Source organism: Rhineura floridana, chromosome 10 (assembly GCF_030035675.1).
Source record: "Rhineura floridana isolate rRhiFlo1 chromosome 10, rRhiFlo1.hap2, whole genome shotgun sequence".
Lineage (NCBI taxonomy): Eukaryota > Metazoa > Chordata > Lepidosauria > Squamata > Rhineuridae > Rhineura > Rhineura floridana.
Genome location: NC_084489.1, coordinates 30144348 through 30156540, shown reverse-complemented (window position 1 = coordinate 30156540; position 12193 = coordinate 30144348). Strand labels below are relative to the sequence as shown.

At 40.7% G+C, this 12193-nt stretch overlaps 1 protein-coding gene across 4 annotated transcripts in view; it reads left to right on the top strand.

The window, feature by feature from the left end:
* Positions 1–12193, top strand: part of RARB (retinoic acid receptor beta) — a 527110-nt gene that overhangs the window by 354602 nt on the left and 160315 nt on the right. The window lies entirely within an intron of this gene.

The following is a 12193-nucleotide window of genomic DNA, read 5'->3' as shown; positions in this document are numbered from 1 at the left end:
GCTTGAAAACAACAGTCAAGAGCACATTTTAAAGCTCCAAATTGTTCCTTTGCAGCTGTGTTTTACCTGACTCATGTCAGGTGTGGGCCAAGTGGGTGTGGCTTGGCACCCCTGTTGGATCTAATTTGACCCCAAGCCAGAGTTTATGTGTGCCTGTTATAGGTGGTATGATCCTTTTAGATCCTTGGTCTTTTCTCCTGAGTATTTCCTTAAAGTTGATATATTATTAATATTCTTAGTATATTCGTTAACATTCCATGAGATCACGTTCCAAATAGTTGGAGGTGCAGGTGGGTTTATACATAGCAGTTTTTTCTGTTGTATAGAAAGAGTTGCCCCAAGAAAATGATTTGGAAGTGCACATGTAATCCCTTTGGTTTGGTTTAAAGGCAAAAGCTATGTGAAGATGTGTGCATAAACAGAAGCATGTGACTGTAGTGACAGATCTGTAGCTTAAGCAGCTAATATTATTTCCTCCATCAAAACTATTCCTAGTCTAAACTTTGTGCAGTGACTTCATTAAACACACTAGAATTGCAGTATTGCACTGGCAATATCTATTAAAAAAATAAGAGCCAGTTGCGTTTTTACAAAGTCTCTTGGCTCTGGCAAAGTTTCTTCGATGAAGCCAATATATTTATATACAGATGTATATTTTACAATTGTCTGGAAGCTTTTGAAGATGGAAGATCAGCTTAACTTCTGAAAACACAGCTCAAAACTTCTGCTTCATCCTCTAGGTTCTTGTTGGGGGGATAATAAAGATAGCAAGATAAATTTCAGCATGTTACTGAATTATCAGTAGGGTATTCATGTAGATTTCCTCATTTTGCCAGACTGGAGTGGAGTACTCCCTGTTGACAGGATTGATCCCACCTCTGGGAGTGACAGGTAGGGTCCTTTCCAATCTTCTGTCTTCTCTCCCCTCTACTGCCTTTAGTTTGATTGGGTTTGGGGCAAGAGAGAGGTCCTGGGGGGAGGGGGGTTGCTGCATTATTTTTTCCTTTTCTTGCTGTACTGCTGCTAGGACTTCGGGTAAAGGCAAGGATGGCGTACATCTTGCCTGTTTTTGTCGGGAGTGCCATTTGAACAATGGGTGCTCCGTTCTCAGTGCGGCCTACACATTTTGACGTGTGATTGCAGTGACATCTACGATTTTGGCAGGAATGCTAGTTTGGATTGCGTTTCCCATATTGGCCTTTTGGCGGGGGGGGAGCTCTGCCTCTCCCACTTCCACTGAGCCTTCCTACCTGATTATTGGTGTTAACAAAGTCAAGCTGTTGTCAGTTCTGGCATTCCAAGAAAGCACCTAGAATTGCCTGCATTTGTTTTGTTTTCTCACCAATAAATGCAATGGTTAGGCAGCAGAGTTTATAGCTTTAATTTTTTTGTATCTCTTTAACCAGGAAGCTGTGTACCTGCTCCTGGAAGAGGGAGGGATTATTCATCTCACTTTGATCTCAGAACAAAAGGAGGGATTGCCCAATTATCACTCTTCCTTCTCTCAATAACATCCCTCTGTTTGGTACCAGAAGAGCAAATGGGTATCCTATCAGTTGTCACTTTTTCCTTCATTCCCATTCAACTTCTCCTGAAGCTTTGATTCCCCACTCCCTTATAACATAAATCATATATGCCCAGAAACTTCGCATCTGGTGGGCATCCCAGGCTAGACACTGCAACAGTCCCGTTATTGATTTCTACTGCCAAACAGTTCTTGGCTGTGACCATCATCCAGTTGACTGAATCACAGAACAGTAGAATTGGAAGGGGCCTATAAGGCAATTGAATCCAACCCCCTGCTCAGTACAGGCATCCAAATTAAAGGCTGACTGTGTATGCATGTGTGCATCCTCCCCAAAGACGTATGAACTGCATGCCCTTGGGTAACAAAAAAAGAGCATCAGAATGTTAGTGTAAGAGAACTGAAATCATTCTTTATGAAATCCCTTATTTGGATTCATAAATGGAAGCCAACAGGGCTCAGTTACTCTGAATGCAAAGGTATAGTTCAAATATGAATGTAATTTATTGGACCCCATCTCTAAGCCAATTAAGAAGGCAGAAATTTTTTGAATAATAGCGGGAGGCCCTGTAGATCTATTGTTATTGTTATTAACCTGCCCTTCACCCAAAGGTACCAGGGTGGGTTACAACAATTTAAAAATACATCATTAAAAACAATTAAAACAACCTACAATCACATCACAAAAAATAGGGTGGGTCCTAAAATATATATGGGTTGATCTGGTTATTGACGTATTAAAACAGACTGAAGCAGACATTTTGAAGGGACCAGTGAGTTTTTGAAAGGGTTGGTTCTTATTCTCACCAACTGGGTGCAGAGGTTTTTCCATGATTGCTGCCATTAATGACATTTCACAGAAGTGATGAGGGAGGACATATGAGCGATTTATGCTTCCTGCCCCATGCCTCCCATCACGTCTAAAGGCAGGAGATATGCATATCTCCCATAGGGAGTTATAATCTTTCAGTGCAGGGTTAGAACATCATCATTATAATCAACATAATTACTTTTATTATTACTATTAAATTGATTACCTGCCCTTCACCAGCAGGTCTCAGGGTGGGTTACAACAGTGTAAAATTCAGTACTGAAAACAGTTAAAATAAATTGCAGTCACAGGAATAGTGTGGATCTTCAAAACACACATCTCAGGGTAAAGAGGTGTGTCTTTAGCATTCAATGAAAACTGTATAGTAAAGATGCCAGACACACCTCTGTGAAGAGGGAATTCGATAACATAGGGGCTGCCACAGATAATGCTATCTCCTGGGCCACCATCACCCCCTAAAATTTGGAGGGTTGTAGAACCACCAAAGGGGCCCCTGCGCTATTATTAACACTGAGAGGATCTGCAGGGAAGGAGGCGGTCTCTCCAATATTTGGGGTTGAAATTTTTAGGGCTTTAAAAACTACTGTGAGCACCATGAATTGGGCCTGGAAATGAACTGGCAACCATGCAGCACCCCATTGGGTTTTACACATCTCTCTTTTGGACAAGACCTGGAAGCATAGGGAGAGGAAGCATGGACCACTCAGGCTAATTTTCTCTTTGTTCCTGTGGGACACTTCAAGTGGCTGTATGTCAATGAACAAGCACATGGTACGATGGGAAGACAACACATCCATGATAATGAAAGACAGTGGATACACTCGCTATCCTCGCTACAATCTCCGCCTGTATTTTTGCTGACAGACACCTTTGTGTTAAAGAGTTCCAGACATATCACTGCAGCATAAGATCAGTGAAGCTGTGCTGACATGTGCTTTTACATCAGGTTTCACAGGATCACCATATGCCAAAGGATTAGCTACACGCTATCAGTGCAGCACTGACTTTGTACAAAGCTGTCACCAGCAAACACACTCAGTTCTTGTCAGACTATTCAACGAGCTGTTGCAGTCCAGGCAGATACAGGCAGACAAACCTGCAGTGCATTCCAAACAGGTTTTGGCTTTGGAAAATGAAACAGAGCCAATGCTTATGCCACCACAGGAAGTACAGTTCTATTAGTACATGCCATATGCATATTATAGTGGGCATAGCATAGAACTATATATTTCTTTTTCATTATAATTCTACTGGGTAAGAAGGCAAGATGTACAATATTTTTTGCAAACTGATGCTTTTAAAATGATAGCTCAGACAATAAATATACATAGAAAATTAAGAAAAAATATTTAAGAAAAATAAATGATAAACTGCCCAGTACTACATTCTCTGCTAATGTAGCCGAAATGGTGCCCTCCAAATGTTATTGGATTACAACTCCCATCATAGCTGACGATTGGCCATGCTGGCTGATGCTGACAGAAACTGTAATTCAACATTTGGAAGGCAATTCTAGGTACCATCTCTGTTAAGAAACAGTCAAGAATCCAAGTATTGCTATAGTGGGAGTGGCCTAGTCCCAGTGTTCAGCTAGGTTGAGCACTGAACAAGGGTCCCAGGGCTCATGAGGGCCAGTTATCGGCCCAGCTTGCCTTACCACCAGGACTGGGTGGAGGTATACAGGCATTGCTTGGGAGCCAAACTTGACTCCCATCCATGGTGGCTGCATAGCTGCCTGCCTCTACCTGTTGTCTTCCCTGGGATCTGAGAAAGGCCAGGAGGGGGTCCTTCTTCTTAGACATTCTGGATGAGACAGCTGGGAAATGCCTGGTGCAGTGTGCTGTGGTGGATACAAACTCCTTTTAAACTTAAAAAAACCCATGAAGTTTAAACAGTGTTTCTAGCTGTTGTAGCAAATCACTGCGTCAGCACAGGCATTCTCCTGGTTACCTTGCATAGAATGTCTGGGTCTGAAGAGGGACCCCTCTTTGGCTTTTTCTCAAAGTCTGAAGTGGCAAGAAGCTGCCACCACTGCCATTGCAGCAGCAAAGAACTCTTTAAACAAAGAAGGGGAAGGGGGGCACGGCTGCCACTACAAAGAGGCGGATAGCGGCTTATTGGCCTTGGCAACCAGGGGACGGGACCCATTGGCCAGATTGTGCTGAGGGCCGCTTGAAGTTCTGGCACCAGCCCTAGCGGAAGTTTAACAGTAAACATGTTTTGTTTTCAAGGTTTATGTGCCACTTTTCAGTAAAATCCCCAGGGTGGTGTGCAGTATAAAAGGTAAACAGATACAATACTGCAGAATAAAACAGCAACAGTTAAAGCCATAGAATTCAGAAAAATGGATAAAACAAACACAAAGCAACTCAGAGCACAAGCTGAAAGGTCTTTGCCTGGCACTGCAATGGCATCAGAGCTAGTGCTAGATGAGTCTTTCTTGAGATATCCATGGATGGGATGTCATAACCAAAAAGATTTATCCATCAGCAAACCCTCAACTTTAGGTGGCAGCAGTACATGGAAAGGAGTTCAGATGATGACTGCAGAGTTTGGGCAGGCTCACGTGGTAGAAAGCAGTCCTTTAGATGCTTGGGGCCCATTTAGTGTTTTTAGGCAGTCACCAGCACTTCAAAATGTTACAGAAAATGGATTGGCAGCCAATGACATTGTTTTGGAATGGGTGAGAGATCTGTAGGTTTGCATTATCAATATGTTTTCATTTCTACAGCTTTGAACATTATACAACATGTGATTTTGGGCTCTGTCTCTGCGGAATTTGCTATAAGATCTGCAGACTCCTGGTTTTTTGTGTTGGGGGGTTTTGAGGGTCTTTTTTGCATAAGGCGGTCAGCACAAGTATACTTGATTTGCAGAATGGTTCATGGACCTGGATAGTCCAAGATGAACAAAAACCAAAGGTACAGATACAGGATGCATAGAGTAATACCAAAAGAAATAGATTTTTGACTATTACTGTAGCTTTTTATTACATTTATGGCTAAGAATATGTTTATTGTAAAGTTTTGCCAGTGAAGATTGAAAGGAAGCAGATCACATAGGTGACATGAAGTAAGAACATTATTTTCATGTGGTCTTCTGGAAGAATTTCAGAGCATTCCCCCCTCCCCCATTACCATCTTTCAAGAACTGTGGATAAGAGTGTAAAATATTCACACATCATTATGTTTAAATTAACTAAGGAATTAATTACTGCTTCAGTGTATACTCTTGGTAATTACAATGAATAGTAATCAGTATCTTTTTAGTGACTATTAGTTTCTTGTGAAAAAATTCCCCATTTTGCCAAGTGTATATGTGTGCAAGTGTGTATGTGTGTGTGTGTGTATATACACACACACACACTTATACACACATATTAAACAGCCAAATATAATTTTAAAAGCGAATGTAACCTAATTTACTACAAAAATGGGAAGAAACAGTAAGAACAGGCGTCAAGATTATCTAAAGAATTAATGTTAGTTAATTACACAGGGACTCGATAAAAACCAAGCATTACCATAGGGCACAATTCATCATGAAACATGCAGAACTACCCAGCTAATTTAGAAATATTAAGGAAATAAGGATATTTTAATTTAATTCAGAGGCAATTTGGCATAAATTACTAAATTTATTTTTTATAAAACAAAAATCAGTGCGAATTTTGAAATACACCACATAAGCATATTAATTCTTTAGGGACACAACACAAAATAAGCATACTGATATTTATTTTCATCATTATTTTATCAACTTTATTATGACTTTCAGGAAGAAATCCCTTCATTATTTTTCATTGCTTCCAGTGGATCAAAGAATATGGCTTGTAGCTAGGGACGGAGAAGAAATTCATTTGGTCTACATTTTAAAGCCAACTGACCTAATTTGCTGGTCCTTAACTTATATGCAGATCTGAATGCAGCCAGCAGCCAGACTATGTGCTTTGAATTTTGAAGTACTGTTTCAGTTTTTAAAATGCACATAAATGTGGATATTATGGAGAAATGTGTACACACATTTGGGGTGGAATTGCATTGAAAATTGGTGGAATTGCATTGAAAATGGTTGTCTTGCCTCAGTAATGGACTGGATGACAGCCAATAAACTGAAGCTTATTCCAGACAAGACTGTGGCATTGTTAGTGGGTGGACCAGATGGATGGGTTGTGGCCCACTGTGGATGGGATTGCACTTCCTCTGAAGGAGCAGGTATGTAGCTTGGGAGTACTCCTGGATCCATTACTTGAGGCTCAGGCAGCCTTGGTGGTGTGGAGTGTCTTCAATCAGCTTCAACTGCTGCACCCCTATCTGGGATAGCCTAACTTTGGTTGACTACACTTTGGTAACCTTTAGAGCAGACTACTACAGTGGGTTATATGTAGGGCTGCCTTTGAAGACAGTTCAGAAACTCCAGCTAGTGCAGAATTTGGTGGCCAGATTGCTGACCAGGATAAGTTGGTTAGTAGATATAACACCAAATCTGGCATGAAATTAGTTTCCAGGCTCAATTCAAAGTGCTGGTTTTGACCTGTGAAGCCTTATGTGGCTCAGGACCTCAATATCTCAAGGACTGCCTATTCCCATATGAACTTACCTGGACCCTGTGTCCATCATCAGAGGTCCTTCTTCATGTGCCCCCTCTATGGGTGGCTCAGAGGGTGGCAACACGAGAACGAACCTTTTCAGTAGTGGCTTCCTGGCTGTGGGATGCTCTCCCAAGGGAGGCAAGCCTGATACTTTCTTTATTCATCTTTAGGCACCAGGCAAAGACCTTCCTTTTCTCTCAGGCCTTTGCCCTTGGGGTGTGTTATCTTAGTTACTTAATTTATTTCATTTGGGTTTTAATTTTATTTTGGGGTTGGGTTTTACGTTTTATATTATTTTTTTAATCTGTTGTAAGTCACCTATAGACTGTTGAGAATGAGGCAACCAAATAATAATAATAATAATATAAAATTTGTATTTTATGAGAAGAATGCATATCAATGCCTGTCAAATGTGTACAAGATGTGTACCACTGAAATGCAATTTTGGTGCATTTTTTTCAAAAAATACAAAAATCAGGACTGAACAGACCTATGATTGAGTCCCTGTGAAACTGACATGAAACAAAAATAGGCTGATCTGCCCTTCCCTGCTTGTAGCACATCTGAATGCCAGATTCGGTACCCCTGATTGTAAAAAAAGATCTGTAAGCATCAACAGTTTCTGGTTAAAGCTTAACAGTATTTCACATGTTAATTTTTTAAAGGTATACATACACCTACGAAGTTTTATGCTTTATAAGGAAACAAAGTGTAAAAATTCATGTGTGTACGTTTGGCAGGAAAACGCCATTGGCTGTGGCTTTTTGGGAAGTGTGCAGATGGCAGCAACACTGGATTGCTGCTGTGAGAGCCAGGGTGTTGTAGCAGGTTCAGATCCCAACTCAATCAGAAAGAGAACTTGGTCCAGTCACTTTCTTTTAGCCCACTGTACCCACAGTTTTTTTGTGAGGGTAACATTTGGGGGAGATAGGGCAAAGATAAGGACCATGTACACAGTTGAGCTCCTTGGAGGAAAAGATAAGTTATAAAGATGTGCATTTCTGAGCACAATTAAAAAGGCTGGTTCTTACCTATAATGCCCTAAACGATTTGGGACCAAGTTACCTGAAAGACCACTGCCTCCTGTATGAGCTTGTCTGAAATTTATTATCTTCATCAGAGGCTCTGTTGTATATTCCACCAGCCAGAGATGCTAGGTTGGCAGGGTACCTGGGATGGGGGCTTTTAAGTAGCAGCACCCTGGTTCTGCTGCTCCCTCCTTAGGGAGGTCAGGCTGGACCCAACATTGCCTAGCTTTAAGTGAGCTGTAAAAATGGTTTTGTTTTGCCTGGCTTTTGATGAGATTTAAATTCCACTCTTTTTGTTTTTCATGATTATTGTCTTCTGTTTGAATTGGTGTTTTTATCTGTATTTTTAAAAATATTGTACATTGGTATGTGGGCAGAAAGGGGATTCATAAACATGTTTCTGAATTTAATTAATTAATTAAACTGAGAAGATGCCATTAGACAACACTGTGATCTGATTTCCAGTGTTCAAGTTCCCCTTTGCAGTTTCTGTACAGTGTCACACATACAGGTTCTGTGCCTGTTAGAGCAACATATGGAGCATGGGTAACCAATATAGTGCCCTCCAGATGTTGTTGAACTATAGCTTCCATCATCCCTGACCATTGGCCATGAAGTCTGGGGCTGATGGGAGTCCAGCAGCATCTGGAGGGCACCATGTTGGTTACTGCTGATATAGAACATTCAGAAAGTGGGACCTGGCTCTTGCCCTACCCCTCAGACTATGATTTCTGCTCTCTGAGTGTGTCTCAATAGAGTGTGCATGCATGTCTACGTACACACCATACCTTTAAATCACATTTAAAGCACATGACTTCTCCCAAAGAATCCTGGGAGCTGTAGTTTAAGGGTACTGAGAATTGTCCCTTGGTAGAGGGTAAACTATGCAGGATACTTTGGGGGAAGACATGTGCCTTAATTGTATGATGTGTATGCAGCCTGAATATGCATGTGAAAGTACCTTCCCATGTGGTTTCCTTCTGAGTATTTGGGGGTTTCCTCAAAATCTTTTTTTCCTTCTAACTTAGATAGTACAGTTAGTTAGATTATCTTGTCATTCTCCTTGCCATGCTTTTTCTTCCTGACTGACCTAGACAGTTCAGCCTGGTGCATCTGATGCAACACAACTTTCCCCTGAAGCTTACCTTCTTAGTGCTTTCTCTACTTCCTAAAACAAACCCTATTGTACCCTGCATGGGCTCTAACTCCAGATTCATAGAGGGTTGCTTCTAGGATGGCCATGTGTCGTACTTAAGAGAGGAAAGTCCTCTATGTCAGTGGTTCTCAAACTTTTTCTAGTGGACCGCTTGAAAATTACTGGAGGTCTTGGTGGACCACTTAATAATTTGCCTGACTGTGGTAACGATTCCAGTTCCATAGAATTAAAACTGTTATACAATAAAATACAACGTAAGTAATAAAAGAAACAGCAAAAATACAATTAAAAATCAGTATGAATATTCAGTTTGATTGATGTGCTGCCTCTCATCTTCAACTACAAAACCACAGACAAGCCACAGACCACATTAATGAAGCTTGCAGACCACTGTTGGTTCATGGACCACAATTTGGGAAGCCCTGCTCTATGTGAAGGTGTCCCCTGTTTGAATGGAAGAGAACAGCAGGAAGGGCGTTGGAGTGGCCTATCAGCAGCCTCTTCACAGCAGGTGCATACGTCACCTGATCACTGTCTTCCCCCTTATTGTGTATGGTATTCTATTTCTTTTTAAATTTGCATTTATCACTTCATGTTTCAATGAAGTACAGTACTACTGCAACTTCAAAATGGAGTCTCATAGCGTACTTTAAAACTGTTAAAATCTGACATGTTATGTTTACAGGAAGGTCTTAAGGTAGGTGTCAAAAGCAAACTATAATAACCAGAGGTTTATCTAGTCTGGGACACCCTTTTGGTGAATATACAAGTCTGCCTTATGTTGATTCATACCATTGGTCCATCTTGCTTACTGTTGTCTACAGCAGGGTTGGGGAATCAGTGGCTCTCCAGATGTTGCTGGACTACAGCTTCCATCATCCTTTTCCTGTAGTGGACCATCAATGAATCCAGTCTTATACAAATCCCCATGTCAATAGTGCCCTGAAGTCCTGATAACAATTTTGTGACAAATAAAATGTGTAATTGAATGGTCCCCACCCCCAGTGAATACTAATTATAGACTGATTTACATCTGTATACCTAGTAATGTTAATATGAGTTGAGTTCTTGAGAATTTTTGGTGAGTTATTATAGTGGCCTTTGGATCTTAATTTGAATCCGCAAGTCAAACACAGATGAAAGCAAACTTTTCCTACACAGTGGCTATCTCAGCTCAAAGAGTTGAGTATTCTCACAAGAACACATGGTCCCATCTCCCACTGCCTAAGAGGCCTGTGATTCATTAAAAGCTCAATGACACTATTTGGTTAACAAAACTTTAATATGAGAAGATATAAAAAAAGTTCTTTTGAAATTGATCTATCTAAATTGAAAACAAACATATTTAACGCATACACACAGCCAGATGAAATCTGAAAGGGCATCCAATAATCTAGAAGGGAGAAAACAATCTAAAATGTTTATTCTACTTGCAACCTGCCTTGAAAATATTTATATAAAATCAAATTTGATTTGATATATATATCCTTAAAGGCAAGATAAGAATGAGTAGAATGAACGAATGATCTTCCATTCAGTCAATTAAATGGAGCCTCCATGTCTAAAGGCAATATGCTGCTGAGAAGCAGGTGCTGGGTACCAACCACAGTGGGATTTTCATTCTGCTTATACTCTGTTTGTTAATGTTCCAGATGCATCTGGCTAAGTGATTGCAGTCTAAAGCTCAGTGGCAGAGCACATGTTTTGCATTCAGGAGGTTCCAGGTTTGATGCATGGCATTTCCAGACCGGGCTGGAAAGTTCCTTGTCTGGAACACTGGAGAGCTACTGCCAGTTACTGTAGACCAAAGGTGTGGAACCTGTGGTCCTCCAGATGCTGTCGGACCCTCGACTCCCACCAGCCTCAGCTGGCATGGTCAATTGTTGTAGCCCACAAAATCTGGAGGGCCACAGGTTCCCCATCTCTGTCACAGACAGGTACAGCTGCATTAGGCCTAAGGGCTTTTGCCACCATCAGTATCTTTGCATTATCACAATTACTAATCCAGTGGACAGTTTGAAAGCAGGGATAGAGAGTTTCTGCTGGACTCCTTTTATTCTCGAGCTGAACTGCTGAAGATCTGGCTGATTTGATAATTCCCCCCACCTCTACACTGAGACAATAACTTTATTTTATTTTATTTATTTAAAATATTTTTATCCCGCCCTTTTGTAAGGCAGCTTACAAAAATAAAATCAAACACGTACATAATAAAATTGTAAACAGTAAAATCACAAAAACATTAAAATAAATTAAAATAGATAAAATACAATTAAAATACATTAACATTTACATTTTAAAAGAAACATAAAATTATCAACATAACTGCATGCAAAAATTGTACTAGTGTCTACTTTGTTGTGTGCTGTAGTTTCCAAGCATAGCATAACCATAGCAGTGTAGTGGGGTGGGGGATACTTAGAGAGCTGAATGAGGACGTTCCCATAACCCTATTCCAGGCATGAGGGAATTCTGCTGAACAGATGTATTTGTTTGTTGGTTTGTTGTCCCATGTAGACCTTTAACTCTGGTGCAGCAATCACTGTGTATTTTATGTATCAGCCAAAAACAGTCTGTTTTTGAATTGGATGAATGCAGCATTTCATTGTTGTCTTCCTTGGACAGCGTCGTAGCAGAGAATGGAAGCATATTCTTTGCTGAGAATTGAGTGTGTATGTTAGCTTCACTAGAGGAGGAAAGAAATCTTTATAGAAAAGCTTTGGAGAAGAATTGGATTGCAGGGGAGGGGGGAATAAAGAGAGAGAATATGGAAAGTTTAAGCAGCCTGTGTGTGTCTACGTGTATAGTATCAGTAGTTAGAATTCTGAGGCCACTCTTACTTCTATTTTATGCCTTTTTAAAAAGTGTTTGTTTTCCTTTCTAAAGGCACATTATTATAGGAATGGATGGCAGCTACTGGCTGCCTGCTTCCGTGCCTGCTTGCATTATTTTGCCAGGCTGCTGGGAGTTTTTAAGCTGTGTGAGAATCCTGGGAGTTGGTGATGTCAGACTAGTTGGGTCATTTGAAGGTTAGCAGCCTGGGAAGGGTTCACAGAAAGTT